This window comes from Amblyomma americanum, chromosome 4 (assembly GCF_052857255.1).
Source record: "Amblyomma americanum isolate KBUSLIRL-KWMA chromosome 4, ASM5285725v1, whole genome shotgun sequence".
Taxonomy (NCBI): Eukaryota; Metazoa; Arthropoda; class Arachnida; order Ixodida; family Ixodidae; genus Amblyomma; species Amblyomma americanum.
Window position 1 is genome coordinate 75,498,287 of NC_135500.1, and position 14,778 is coordinate 75,513,064.

General features: G+C 47.7%; 2 non-coding genes across 2 annotated transcripts; both read left to right on the forward strand.

The window, feature by feature from the left end:
• Positions 1–7,650: 7,650 nt before the first annotated feature.
• Positions 7,651–7,723, forward strand: TRNAK-CUU (transfer RNA lysine (anticodon CUU)). The gene has a single exon. It is a non-coding gene; the product is annotated as a tRNA-Lys (tRNA).
• A 3,219-nt stretch (positions 7,724–10,942) lies between these two features.
• Positions 10,943–11,013, forward strand: TRNAG-GCC (transfer RNA glycine (anticodon GCC)). The gene has a single exon. It is a non-coding gene; the product is annotated as a tRNA-Gly (tRNA).
• The last annotated feature ends 3,765 nt before the right edge of the window (positions 11,014–14,778 follow it).

The window sequence follows — 14,778 nt, forward strand, 5'->3', positions numbered from 1 at the left end:
CGGCCAAGATGCATTAGTAGTCCCTGAGAAGCGATAAGGCTAATAGGTTTCGATGGGGACTCATGAAGTACTGCCTTATTCGCAGCCGCCTTTTGAATTCCAATGGCTCTTCTCAGGCCCTTTCTGTGGACAACTTCGAGACGTTCAAGTTGTGATGCCGAGGGGGAATTTAAAGGTAATTGATACATTATGCGACTGACCACCGGCGCCTCATGAAGTCTGACCATTGAGGAAGGAAGGTAGGTGCAATTCTACGGATCACATTGAGACGAGAAGATATAGATGAAACAATCGCGTCTACAGCTTTCCGCCACTGTAGACGAGAGTCAATAATGACGCCCAGGAAACGCGTGTGGTTGAATTGACGGATGCAAGAGAGACCGAGGTCTATCTTCAACCGTGCTTTACGTCTTCTTACACCTGGAAAGAGAACAAAGCCGGATTTTTCCACTGACAGAGACAACGCCACACCTTAAAGTAAGCTTGTGCCGAAAGTGGAGCCTGTCGAGTTATCAGGGCTAACCGCTTGTGTTGGTAGCCAGTAATCCAAATACAGATGTCGTCAGCATAAAGTGACATACGCACTTGCCTGCAACTTTTTTTCAACGAATCTTGAAGGCCAGCCATTACGACGTTAAGGATCGTGGGGCACACCTCGTGAAAGAACCCTTTGGGTGCTTAAGGTGCTCCCTAACCGTACACGAACCGCGCGATCACTTACGAACTTGTAAATGAATCTTAACGTATGGCCCTGTATGCCTATGCCTTTCAAACTGTTTAGGATTGAGCTCTGAAGCACGCTGTCGTAAGCTTTCGCAACGTCAAGAAAAATGGCTAAGGTGGAAAGGCCGAAAGCTCTCTGGTGTTCAATGTGACTGACCAAATCTAAGACACTATCTTGGGCACTAAGACCTCGGCGGAATCCAGTCATACGTGTTGGCAGTGCCTTGCTGTCCTCAAGCCACCACGATAAGCATTCATATACCAGCTTCTTCATCAACTTATCTACAAAGGAGGTCAATGACACAGGGCGATACGAGGCAAGGTCTGTCATGTCTTTGCCAGGCATCAGTACTGGAACTACATGTGCCACCTTCCATGACGGAGGAACATCGCCAGTCTCCCAAACTCGATTGATGAAGTTGAGGAGCTCCTTTCTGAGTTACAAGGGCAGAATATTCAGCATTTTATTGGTGATGCCGTCGGGACCTGGTGCGCACCGGCGCCGCAGGCAACTGAGCGCAGTCTGAAGCTCACGAAGCGTGAACGGGACGTCCATGATTGACCTGGAAGAAACAGGTGGTGTATATATATCTACTCCAGAATTAGCGCGTACGAGCGCGTCTGCAAATTCCTCTGCCAAGCACGCAATAGGTTTTTCCAGGCTTCGAAGGGCGAGATTCTTCAACAAGGCTGCCAATAACTTGCCATATTCTCGTCATCGGTAAGAACGCAGTCCAACTAACACAGAATGAGGCCCATTGCGACCTTTACAGTTTGTTCGTGTGCCGTCTAATGGCAGAATTCAGCCTATTGAAGGTCGTTTTCTGTTGCCTGTCGTCCTTCTTCCGCACGAGTGTGCACTCCGCCCTTCTCGCTGCGGAAAGGTTCCTGAGTTTTAAATCCGGGGCCGGAAAATGATCACGTAACTTGACTGCCGTAGTTGCTGCTAGCTTACTAGATATGTTGTCAACATCATCACCAGAAACACGTTCTAGGTGCTCTCTGTACTTGTCCCAGTTGACCACATTGCTAATTTTAGGACCATGCATACGAAAGTCGGCAGCAAACTCAAATATCGTATAGTGATCACTTCCCATGCGGTCAGGCGCTGTTGACCAACGCGTCACGCGGACGTCAGGTGATTGCAGCGTCAGGTCTATAGCTGTCGCTGAGGCTGGAGGCCGGAAGAAAGTAGAGCGTCCGTCATTGGCAACACACAGGTCCAATCTGCGTCCACGGGAATCCGTGTTCCTGTCACCCCAAACGGCATGATGGGCGTTGAAATCACCGCGGATGATTCTAGGAGCTGGGAAACGGTCGCAGAGCTGCTGTAGAAACAAATCCAATGCTATCTTCTTCCGCGGAGACACGTACACGGATGCAATAGAAAGGGCTCGAGAGCCGAGCTGTATTCCCACAGCCGCTACCTCAATGTCATCCGTGCAAAGATCGGCAACGCTTAGAGAAACATGTGGAATTTTTCTTCTTATGTAAAGCGCAGCACTTCCGGCAGGAAATGACTTTATGCTGCAGTTTTTATGGGCGACATATCCAGTCAAACATCTCCCGCTTGGTAGGCACGCTTCTGCCAGGGCCAATACTGGAACACAACTCTCTATCAAGAATAGTTTTAGTTCAGCTAACCGACTTAAAATCCCAGCGCAATTCCACTGCAATATAAACGGCACTTTTCGGTGCATATGAGATCCACGAGGTTTAACCCCATCCATTTTAGTTCGCAAGGAAGTTTGCTGTGAAGGTGGTAATTAGGGACTCACAAGAAAGCACCAGCTGTAGGGAAGTTCTTCAGGTTGCCAGGCGCCATCGCTAGAACATGTGAACGCAGGGACCCGAACAAAACATGAAGAAGGTCAGACATACGTTGATTTTCGAGCTCCTTATTTTGCGCAACGCACTAACTTACATCGACAAATGATGCCGACGGGGACACACTCTAGGCCGCAGTAGCTGGTTTTTGTCACTTGTCCATATGAGGCTCCCCCTTGCCGTGGAGTCTGGCTGTGATCCGGGCGCTCAGGAACATGGACACTCTTTGCTGGAGGTGGAACAGCCGACTCGCGCGCACTGGGCCTTGGCGTCTTGCTGGACTCAGGTCTCTTAGGGACATTCTTGGGCAACGCAACAACATCAGACTCCAACACTGGGAACTCGCCTAATCATGGGACAGGCGTCTCAGTCGGTGGGGTTTTTGGACCAGCAATCAAGGATATCCGACAGTGCAGAGCGCTCACACGGAGGAAGGGGCAGCCTCCGAAACTCGCTGGATGATCACTACCGCAATTGGCGCAAGCCAAATCTGCCTTGCAGGTTTTAAAGTCGTGGTCGCCTCCGCACAGCTTACAGCGTCGATCCTTTGTGCAAACTTTGGCCACGTGCCCAAAGCGTTGGCATCTAAAACACCGTGGAGAAGCTTCAGTGAAATCTGCAACTGCGTGTTTTGTGAATCCCAGATCAATTTTTTCGGGGCGCTCTGAGTTGGGAGCGAATGTCAACATGATAGAGTTGGGAGATTTCGCAGCCTATTCTTTTCCTGGAGACTCTACACGACGCACAAGTCGTTTCCCGTGCAGTACACCTTGTGGTTTCAGATAATCAAGTAGGTCGCGTTCTCAATACCACTTTGGTACACCCTTAATAACACAGGTGTTCTTCATGTAGGAATGGGGCAACCGCACGTTAACTTTGATGCCAAAAATCTGAGAGCTCTGCAGGAGCTTGTCAACCTGCTCTTCCGTCGAGACATCCAGCTGAAGAGCCCCGTGCATGGTGAACCGACTTCGAATCGGAGCTGATACCAGCAGTGATTGAATGGCCGCGAAAAATAAGATGGGATTCTTCTCTCTTATATCAACCCCCTTTTCTGTGGGCTCAATCACTTTCGGGATCCCTATCGTTCGTTGCTTGCGATGACTCACCAACTTGAAGCCCTCGTTGTCCACGTCAGCCATATCGGCCACTGACTCGTCACCGTCCACAATCCTTGACTCATCCCCACTGAACGATGAGGTCTCGCTGGACGGGTGGTCGTTTCCATGTTCTGGTCACTCTACAGCCTGTGAAGCCATGGCCACCTCTTCCGAGCCAGACTCCTTTGAATGGCGTGGTCCCGGCGCCGGAGCAGCCGTACTCTTCCCATAGGGACAATACCGACTTTGAAGATGCTGCCGTCCTCGAATATTCAAATAAAAGTAGATAAATTATGGAAAATGAGGTAAATAAACAGAGCTGAGTCGACAGTCGATCGAACAACGTCTTCGTCTTCCTCTTTCTTTCAACCACTTCTGTTCGCTTGTTCTACACGTTATGTATTGTTGTTCGAACCGAAAGTTGCGTCGCCTCGAAGCTTCGTTTGCTTTTGCCGCATTCTGCCTACTCTCTCCGCGGGCCCTCCTTTTTTACGTGCAAGCGTGAAGGCCCCGTTACTCAGAAAGGCCGGTGCCATCGTCGTTGCCATTGGCGTGACGGAAAAGTTACGTGGGGCTCCCATAGATAGCGCCAGCTACACCAGCGGCGCGTCAGCGGCGCGAGGAACTGGGAAAGGAAGTATTTGATGGTGTTTTTTTCCGGAACAAGGTTTGACACTGAGTATCATCGAAAGATGCCACAGGGTGGGTAAAAAAAATAATAAGGCGCGACCAGTCGTTTTGAAACTCCTCGACTTTTTGAAAAAAATTCCCTATTGAGATCATGCTATTAACGCAAAAAGACCAATACCAGCTCAAAATCGAAACAAAATAGCTCAAAATTATTAGCTGAGGACTTTTCTAAACGAATTAAGGAAATATAGAAACAGCAGTGGAAGTGCTGTGAAGAAGAGGGGAAGAAGGGCGCCAAGCTTTAAAGCTAATCAATGATAAGCTAAGCGTTAATAGCGTACTGTATGGTTCGGATGAAACAAGAGTTCCTCGCTTTAAGCTTAGAAAGAAATCATACTGGCTCTTGACTAAGAGACTTCAGACCCCTAAAATACTAAATGTTAATTGCAAAAGTGCCATAAACAAGACAAATGAGTTGGAGGCCCTTCTGCTTTCGCACGGCCCTGAAATAGCGGTTTTGACAGAAACTTGGCTTAACAATACATTGTTTGACAGTGAGCTCATTAACACTGGCTACAGTTCGTACCGAAAGAATCGTGATGGTAGAGGTGAAGATGCCAGCATTCGGTTTAAATAACCCCTGTGAATTTCGCCAATGCCGGATGTACCCAATGTAGAGTGCATTTTTTGCACAACGTACTATGGAAACGTTAGATATATTATTGGAGCAATGTACTGGCCCACCAACTCTACCGTTGTCGTATTATAGGAGCTTAAACGATATTTGTGCACGCATGTGAAACCTGACAATCGTATTTTACTATCAGTAATAATAATTGGTTTTTGGGGAAAGGAAATGGCGCGGTATCTGTCTCATATATCGTTGGACACCTGAACAGCGCCGTAAGGGAAGGGATAAGGGAGGGAGTGAAAGAAGAAAGGAAGAGAGAGAGAAGCGCCGTAGTGGAGGGCTCCGGAATAATTTCGACTACCTGGGGATCTTTAACGTGCACTGACATCGCACAGCACACGGGCGCCTTAGCGTTTTTCCTCCATAAAAACGCAGCCGCCGCGGTCGGGTTCGAACTCGGGAACTCCGGATCAGTAGCCGAGCGCCCTAACCACAGAGCCACCATGGCGGATCCCATTTTTACTATCAGTCTACTTCAGGCAAATTAAAATATCATGATATTTTACTATCAGGATATTTTAATTTGCCTGAAGTATACTGGTCAAGGTATTCAGTTAAAAAGCATGACCCCCAGGTGGAGCTATGTGGGCATTGCTTTTGGCTTCGACTGCAGAATGTAGAAGAAAATACCATATTTCAGGGCAATTCTCAATCAATGCTCGACCTCTTTTTTGTTAGCGGATCAATTACTGCCAAAACAAATAGCCAGAGAGTAGACAGAATATCGGACCACAAAGCTGTGCAGTTCACTACTGAAGACGCCGCTTTAGATAAGAAATCTAAACCTTCATCCTATCGAAACTTTTCTCGAGATACATTATAAGTATCTCGGACTTTTGACCACGAATGACTTCACTTGGACTAAGCACATTAACTACATATTGGTTAATGTTAAGCGCAAGTTTTCCTTTCTGAGGATAGCTTAGAGACTTCCTACTCCTTCTGTCCGACTGCTCGCATACAAAAACATTCTGCCGATACTGGACTATGCCTGCGTTATTTGGGACACTTTTACTAAAACTTGCACTAATTAAGGTAGAAATGGTCCCAATAATAGCAGCTCGCTTCACTTAACACAGATTTGGACGTACATAAGTGCCAGATCCAAGAGGGGATCAACCGGGCCAGTTGGTGCATGACAAGAAAAAGCGCTGGCGTGTGTCTCCTTCTCATTTGTCCCGTCCTCAGCGCTTTGAATTTTTTTTTTTGACAGAACTGTTAACAAAAGCGGGCTTGCCGCCATTAACGCAAATAAACCATGCGTCACGACTAAGATTTGTCTTTCAATTCATTAACGGCCGGTATAAGACAGATTTCACGAGAATAATTTCTTTTTCATCTGGTTACGCCACTGGGCAAAGACATAGCCGGACAGTAACGCCATTTGCCAAGCGCAATAATAGTTTTAAGTATCCTTTCTTTCCACGAAAAGTAATTTAAGGGAATCTCTTAACCAATTGCCACGTTTTGAAATTGTCTATGTCGACATTTCTTTCCAGTATTGTTCAAAAATCTTTTATGTATGCTTATTTACCAAAATTTTTAAACTACCTTATTCTACTTTGTTTTTGTGTTCATTGCCTGTGTTGTTACGTTGTGTTTACTTATCTATCCCACCCTGCTAAAATCCTCAGTGGGGATTGCAGTATAAGCTAAATAAATATAGATAACAATGAAATGTTACAAGTGCAGGGCATATGTATGCATGCAGTGCGTGCCAGTATTAAAGCCAGAGTGATATTTTAGGGCCCAACTCGTAACTGGATCGGTTTTGTCTCGCGTATTAGCTGAAACAGCTCACACACAGACACCCGCACACACAAAACAGAATAAGCATCTAGCCTCTCGTTCAAGAGAGCCTTGAGGGCTTGTCTTGCATGTTTATTACTCAGTGATATCGCCAGAAGTAGTGGACTAGAAAATATAACTCGAATTTTAAAATGTCTTTTAGTGAGGGAGGGCTGACGATGTGAGGATGAGGGCGAGGGAGGGCCAGCAAATTTTTCGAAGTGAGGGCGAGACAGGGCCGCAAAACTTTTCAGAATGAGGGCGAAGGGGAGGGAGGGCCATGGATGCAAAAGTGAGGGTGAGGGAGGAAAATAAAAAAGAGGGCATTTGCCCACCTCTGCCCCTGACCATCGGGCCCTCGCGTTGCGAGTCACACTGCCGCTACACCACGCCGGCACGCTCGTACGGCTTGGTTAAAGCGGGGCATTGAATTTATACCGTGTGTTCTTTCATGTAATCACTGGGATTGTGAAAGAAGAAAGAGTGTCTGTGTATGCGTGGTAGGAACCCCTCTCACATCACACCCTTAAAGGAGGAGCTTAATTGTCCCCCAGTTATTTTTTTCGTCTTCTGCAGCATTTGATCGCCATGTTTGCAGCGAGATATCGAGCGCAGCATTCGGCTCGTAGAATTATATGGTGAGAGAGCGTGAGAGATCAGAAAAAAAGGTGGTGAAAACCAACGCTTCGCTCCGCTTAGCACCTTCTAAGGATGGCGGAAATGCCAGGCCAGATTCCAAAGCGCTGCCTACCTTCTACTGTCCCTCCTCCTCCTCCTCCTCCTCCTACTCCTCCTCCAAAACAACTGCTATCACTCTGTCAACCCACTCTCGCAACGTTCACTTATTGTTCTCATTCGTTGCCTACTTATTTTGGGAGACTTGTACGTGTCGCCCGGCTAGCTCAGTCGGTAGAGCATGAGACTCTTAATCTCAGGGTCGTGGGTTCGAGCCCCACGTTGGGCGCTTTGTTTTTTTATTCGCACATTTTGGACGATCTTTGATTTTTTTAGTGGTGCGTTGTTCTCGACCCCCGAAATATGAACTCGATGATCTCGTGGTCTCGCAATTCGATGTTTTCGCGCGGAATTCGCTGTGGCAGCAGATGGAGTCGCCTTCATCTTAATGCGTCAAATAAAATAACCCTGCATTTGTCTCCAGTGGGCAGATCCTGAACTGACGGATGGAAAATGGACGGATGGCCGGACGGACGGAACATTTCCAAAATGGGTGTGGTAGAAATTGCCATCATGCTTGGTTTTTTTATATATATGTCTTTAACGGTGTCAGTGCTATGCACAATAAATCAGACTATCAATTCCCCATTATCTTTATGTACGATTTCGAATCCTTCGCTTCTAAGCTTATGCTAGCATTCTGCTTTTGAGCGGCCAATCTTCCAATCGCTTTTTCTGCAGCTGATTCATTCACTTTACCTCTGTTATCGCTGAATCCTAAGGCCTCAAGGAGAATGGGTGAGTCTGCATCGACATCCCAGTGAATATTGCCGCATTCTAGAATTGGGTGTTCAACTATTTCTACAGATTTACCACACACTGCGCATGTGTCATCTTCTTGGTTAAATTTCCTTCTCGAGCTTCGCGTTCCAAGGCACCCTGATCTAGCTTCAGAGAATAGGGCGCCGCATCTTGAGTTAACATAGAACGATCTTCCTGATTAGCCTCTTTCCATTTCTGTATTCTTCTACAGTCTACTTCTTTCCCATTGAACTAATCCACTTCTTACCTTGTGTTGTTACCTGTATTTTAAAGCACTTTATTTTTCTGTCATTGTTTCATCATGCCTAATGCTTAGTATCCTAGTCTTCCACCAGAGGCGTAAATCGCGGAGGGGGGTGGGGACCGGGAGGCACCTGACCCCTCCTTTGCTTAGGGATCAAGAATACGGGCGTCCAGACCCTCACACCCCCGCCCCTCCTCTGAGATTCGTACCGGGACTGCTCGTTCGGCACCGAATGATACGAGCAGCATACGCAAAACGGTTAAGCCGCGGGAGAGAGGAGACCTCTTCCCTTTCACGGAGTGGCTCAGGAGGACCAGATGTTCAAAAAAAAGTGCTGTCATAATCGCAATGGGCCAAAAATCAAAGGACTTTTGATGACTATGTGTGAATGTGTTTAATTTAAACTTAATGCTTCTGATTTTCACCCGCTAGGGTGGCTCAGTGGTTAGGGCGCTCGGCTACTGATCCGGAGCTCCCGGGTTCGAACCCGACCGCGGCGGATGCGGCTTTATGGAGGAAAAACGCTAAGGCGCCCGTGTGCTATGCGATGTCAGTGCACGTTAAAGATCCCCAGGTGGTCGAAATTATTTCGGAGCCCTCCACTACGGTAGCACTTTCTTTCACTCACTCCTTTATCCCTTCCATTACGACGCGGGTCAAGGGTCCAACGGTATACGAGACAGATACTGCGCCATTTCCTCCCCCCCCCCCCCCAAAAAAAAAAAAACCCAAACAACACACACCTCTGATTTTCTGGCATCCAGTCAGTCCGTGCAGAGATGTTAAAGCTTAGTCCTGCCCGTTAGATGCTCTGCTGCGCACTAACCCTCGAAGCTTTCTTCGGGGTCTTTCTTTTGTTCGCACTTAGCGAACGTTTTAACAGTGCTCGAAACAGGCGCTGATAGATGCGATTCTCGCCATTGCGATAACTACTTCATACCAGCGGGTTATCTTTGTTTAAAAAAATAAATATGTAAATCATATTGACCATTGTCTATCGGCGTCACATTCAACTTCTTAAAACTGCCGGTCCGATTAAAAATCGCGAATGTTCCTCAAATATATCGACGGAGAAGCTTCAGTTTGCTAGGCGAGAGATGGTCTACGCGGGATGTGTACACCGCGGACAGACTCGTTTATGCATGCGTTCCTGCACATTATTGGCGGTGCGGTACAGTGTTGCCAGAATTCTCTGTAGCTTTGTACAGCGTTCCTGGCATTTATGCAGCCTATTTTATAGTCAGTGCTGTAGCCGGATATAACTTCAGAAGCTCTGTCCACATAAGGACCCCGCAAAGATTTTGTCCACCACAAAAAGTAGTCCATTGTAAAACTTCTAAACATAAGAAAAAATAATGATCTCTAGATTTTTCATACCTGGATTGGAATAAATTGAAACAATGAAAAGCTGATGCTATTTACTGTTTTGATTGCCTAGCGCCGTAACACAGGATGTCGCAGACCGCGGCCCAGAGTGGCTCAGCCATAGGTATGCAGGTTCTCCATTAGGGGAAGCAAAGTTTCACCAGAGCGCCCCCCCCCCCGCCCGCCCCCAAGTTGTAGCTGCCACAGCTAAGAACCTGCATGCCTAAGCATTGGCTAGACTGCCATTGTCATCAACTTTTCGGAAAAACGGAAGTTGTTGGCCGCTCTAAAGGGCAGCTAGCAGGGGAGCTTCTTTAGGATTCGTTCATTCGTAAGTTGGGAAGCGATGAGTGCGTCACTGAGACGTCGGTTGTTTTGCTACGGAGAGAATCTGTTGCTATAAGCTGAATAACCTGTTCGTTGTTGATGTTCGAAGGTGAGGGAGGAGCGTCCTGTTTATTTGCTTTCCATGCGCATTTGATCCTTTATGAGCCCCTGAATCATCTTAGATCAGATTACCTTGATATTTAGCCGCCTCATCAAATCAGTGGACATAACTGGGCATGCGCTGCTGACTCCTCGAGCATGTACATTTGATTGCACTTCTATTTGTTGCAAGTCAGCGCTCCTTCTCTGTGTCCCTCTCACGTCCTTTTCCTCGCGCTAATTATCCTCCCAATCAATACCAACAGCTGTTCTTTCTCATTTGTGTCCTACTATAGTATCTGCCGCTGCGCCACCTGCAGAGGAATAGAATAAAGTTAGCGTAGAATTGGAATGGAATTAGAGTGGAATTTGACTGATTATAAATAGAATTTTAATGTCTTGCCATTTGTCGCACCTAAGTTGCTTTAGTGCCGCCGGTAATTTTTATTATTAATACATCCCACAGAAGTTCAGTGACTGATCTATCGCATAGTGGCCTGTACTGTTGGCACGGTTCGCTCGCCACGCGCTTTGTGATGACAGTCACTCCCCAGCAGAGGAGACGCCAGCCGTTCCAGTGACCTACATAAAGGGAAACTTACGCAACGATCTACGCTATGAATAGACGGGCAGCACGCCAACTGAACGTCGGCGTCGGTGGTTCAGTGGTAGAATACTCTCCTGCCACGCGGGTGGCCCGGGTTCGATTCCCGGCCGACGCATGTTTTGCTTTTGCTCCACATTGTTTTTACAATGGCGATTGCAAGGCACCTAGCGTGTTAGCATCGCCGAGGATTTCCCCACTCGAACACGTTCTGCCCGAAAACACATGCTACAGTTTGCCAAATCCAAGATTATCAATTATAAACTCTGGCATGATACTCTAAATGTTGGTGAGAAAATTTATAACTTTGATTACGAAACTGAGAGGTTGATACAACATGAGCCATAGCACCTCACTTCAGCTCGTCCTCAAAACTGCAGTCAAATATCATTCTCTCTACCAACATTAGAAGCCATCTGCCAAAGGGCGACGCATTAAGAGGCCTTATCAACACATCCGACGCGTAGCTTATAGTACTTACCGTTAAGTTCAATCTTACTTACCTCATTTCGACATATTCAGGCGTGATCGTGTCACCAGGCGAGGAGGAGGCGTTTTCTTAGGTTCTCATACCTCTTTGCCCTGCACTCACGTCCCAATGAATTCCCTCTATAAATCATATTTGTCGGATGCAATGCCGCTCACCCACATTTAATCCTCGGAGTTCGTTACCGGCCCCCACACGCTAACAATACCTTTGTTACTGAGTTTCATGAAGCCCTGCAAGCTGTAACTTAACCCAAAATCCAAACACCCTCATCCATATGTTTGGCGACTTCAATTTTCCGTCCATCACGTGGTCTGACATTACTTCTAAATCGTCAAAGCAAATCATCGAAACCCATTTTGTTCTCACGGGGCCAACATTTGGATTATCAAAAATGGTGAATTCGCCAACCAGAACAACTGCTTCTATTGAGTTGAGTTGAGGTGCTGAATGCTACAGATGGGGTTAGCCTTGCTTTATCTGCCGGCAATTGCTCCACCGCAGCGTCCTTTCTATATTAACAATGTCCTAAAGCTTGTCGCATCTACCCCGCTATGCGCACAGCCTCTTATAATAGCACATATTCTCTCCCGCAGTCACCATCAAAGCACACAATCAATCCACACAGTACACATCACAGTCCACTCCAGAAGTCAACATCTATGTACATATTCAGTCACAGTAGAACACAGGTCAATATAGTGCCACAATCCAAACACACATTCACTCACAGTATAACGTAGTCCACTCCGGAAGACACCATCTACGCACACATTCAATCACAGTAGGCCATAGTCCTTTCCTGCTGTCACCATTTAGAGACAAGATCCGTGTCCTGCAGAAATGTTAAAAGAAGGCGTGCAGCCTCCCTTCTTGTAGTCTGGGCAGTACATAATAAAATGTTCGATATCCGCGCACACACCACATAAAGAGCTGAGCGGAGACGATGTTATGCCAGTCATGCATTCATGCAGGAGTGCGAGCAGAGGCCGTGCGAATTCGATATAGAAGGGTCGCCTGAGATCTTTTCGGTCCCTTGGTCACACATGGCTTGTGGGACGCACTCCACAGGGTACTGAAGTGATCGAGCACAGTTTTCCTGCAGAGACTTTTCCCATCTTGAGGTACTTTTTTGATGGAATCCTTGATAGAGCTTTATGGGCGAGATTGTCTGCCACCTCATTACCGTTGACGCCTATGTGAGAGGGCACCCATTGGAAATGTATAGTAAAGCCTCTGCTGTGCAGATTCTGCACCAAGCGCAGAGAGCTTATAGACAAGGCGTCAGTAGGGAATCCGCGCTCTAACCTCTGAAGGGTAGATTTTGAATCGGTTAGGATGACAACAGGTTGAGCCGGACAAGACTCTAACTCTCGTAAAGCCGCCTCAATAGCAGCACTTTCAGCCGCTGTAGAGAATACGACAGCAGTACTCCCTCGCCGCGCACCCGCCCCGCCACATGGAGCTCATGTGGGTGTCTGCACACTCCGAGAATCCCGGAAACGAGGCTGCCAACGCTTTAGCCCGAGGTTCTCTCAACCGGGCACCGGCGGCCTCCGATCTGGGATTCTCACGGGAGCGCATGCATTCCTTCAGTGATCTGACGCAGGCCTGCAAAGCCGAGCGTCGGCTGTAGCGCCCCCCCCCCCCCCATCCCTCCTTCGACAATTACCATCAGACACTTTGGAGGCGGCTCCAAACACGCACCTTACCCTCCCCTTATATACGATCGCGCTATCATCAAGTCCACACAAACCCCTCCTGTACCCTCTGTCATCACGCCAAAGCCCCTCTCGATCATATCCTTTTCCTCTGCCCGGAGGATCCTCCCCCGCGGGGCCTGGAGCACCTTACCACTTGGGAGGCTTGGGAGACCCTACTGCGCTCCGAGGACCCGACCAAGCAAGCCCTCGCCACAGGCCGGGCTGCCAGAGTTATGAGCCTCCGGGACATGAACGTTTGAGTGATGTGGTGCCGTGCGGGGGCCCAAGGACCTGCGCGTCCTAAAGTCCCCTGTATGTAATAAAGTTTCCACCACCACCACCGTGAAAATTTGAAGATGGCAGGCATACTCTGTTTCCAAGTGTTCAAGTACAAGCGAACGCGTTTCTGCCAAAGGAGAGCTGCGCTTTGCGCTACCGTGGGGAATTGTGACCTTACATTTGAGGGTCGGAAAAGACCAGGGGGGTTTAAACGGATTCCTTTGCCTTCGGACATTAATGCATAAAGAACTAAGAGTACTGAGTGCCAAGTAAGCCTTCGACTCATATCTCTTGCAGAGCCGCTGGAGGAGGGATCGCCCAGCTACCGTCTCTCCTAGGCGGCCAAGATGCATTAGTAGTCTCTGAGAAGCGATAAGGCTAATAGGTTTCGATGAGGACTTATGAAGTACTGCCTTATTCGCAGCCGCCTGGGGAATTCCAATGGCTCTTCTTAGGCCCTTTCTGTGGACAACTTCGAGACGTTCAAGCTGTGATGCCGAGGGGGAATTTAAAGGTAATTGATACATTATGCGACTGACCACCAGCGCTTCATGAAGTCTGACCATTGAAGAAGGAAGGTTTTCCCATTGCTCAGGTGCAATTCTACGGATCACATTGAGGCGAGAAGATATAGATGAAACAATCGCGTCTACAGCTTTTCGCCACTGTAGACGAGAGTCAATAATGACGCCCAGGAAACGCGTGTGGTTGAATTGACGGATGCAAGAGAGACCGAGGTCTATCTTCAACCGTGCTTTACGTCTTCTTACACCTGGAAACAGAACAAAGCCGGATTTTTCCACTGACAGAGACAACGCCACTCCATAAAGGTAAGCTTGTGCCGAAAGTAGAGCCTGTCGAGTTATCAGGGCTAATCGCTTGTGTTGGTAGCCAGTAATCCAAATACAGATGTCGTCAGCATAAAGTGACATACGCACTTGCCTGCAACTTTTTTTCAACGAATCTTGAAGGCCAGCTATTTCGACGTTAAGGATCGTGGGGCACACTTCGTGATAGAACCCTTTGGGTGCTTAAGGTGCTCCCTAAGCGTACACGAACCGCGCGATCACTTACGAACTTGTAAATGAATCTTAACGTATGGCCCTGTATGCCTATGCCTTTCAAACTGTTTAGGATTGAGCTCTGAAGCACGCTGTCGTAAGCTTTCGCAACGTCAAGAAAAATGGCTAAGGTGGAAAGGCCGAAAGCTCTCTGGTGTTCAATGTGACTGACCAAATCTAAGACACTATCTTGGGCACTAAGACCTCGGCGGAATCCAGTCATACGCGTTGGCAGTGCCTTGCTGTCCTCAAGCCACCACGATAAGCATTCATTTAACCAGCTTCTTCATCAACGTATCTGCAAAGGAGGTCAATGACACAGGGCGATACGAGGCAAGGTCTGTCATGTCTTT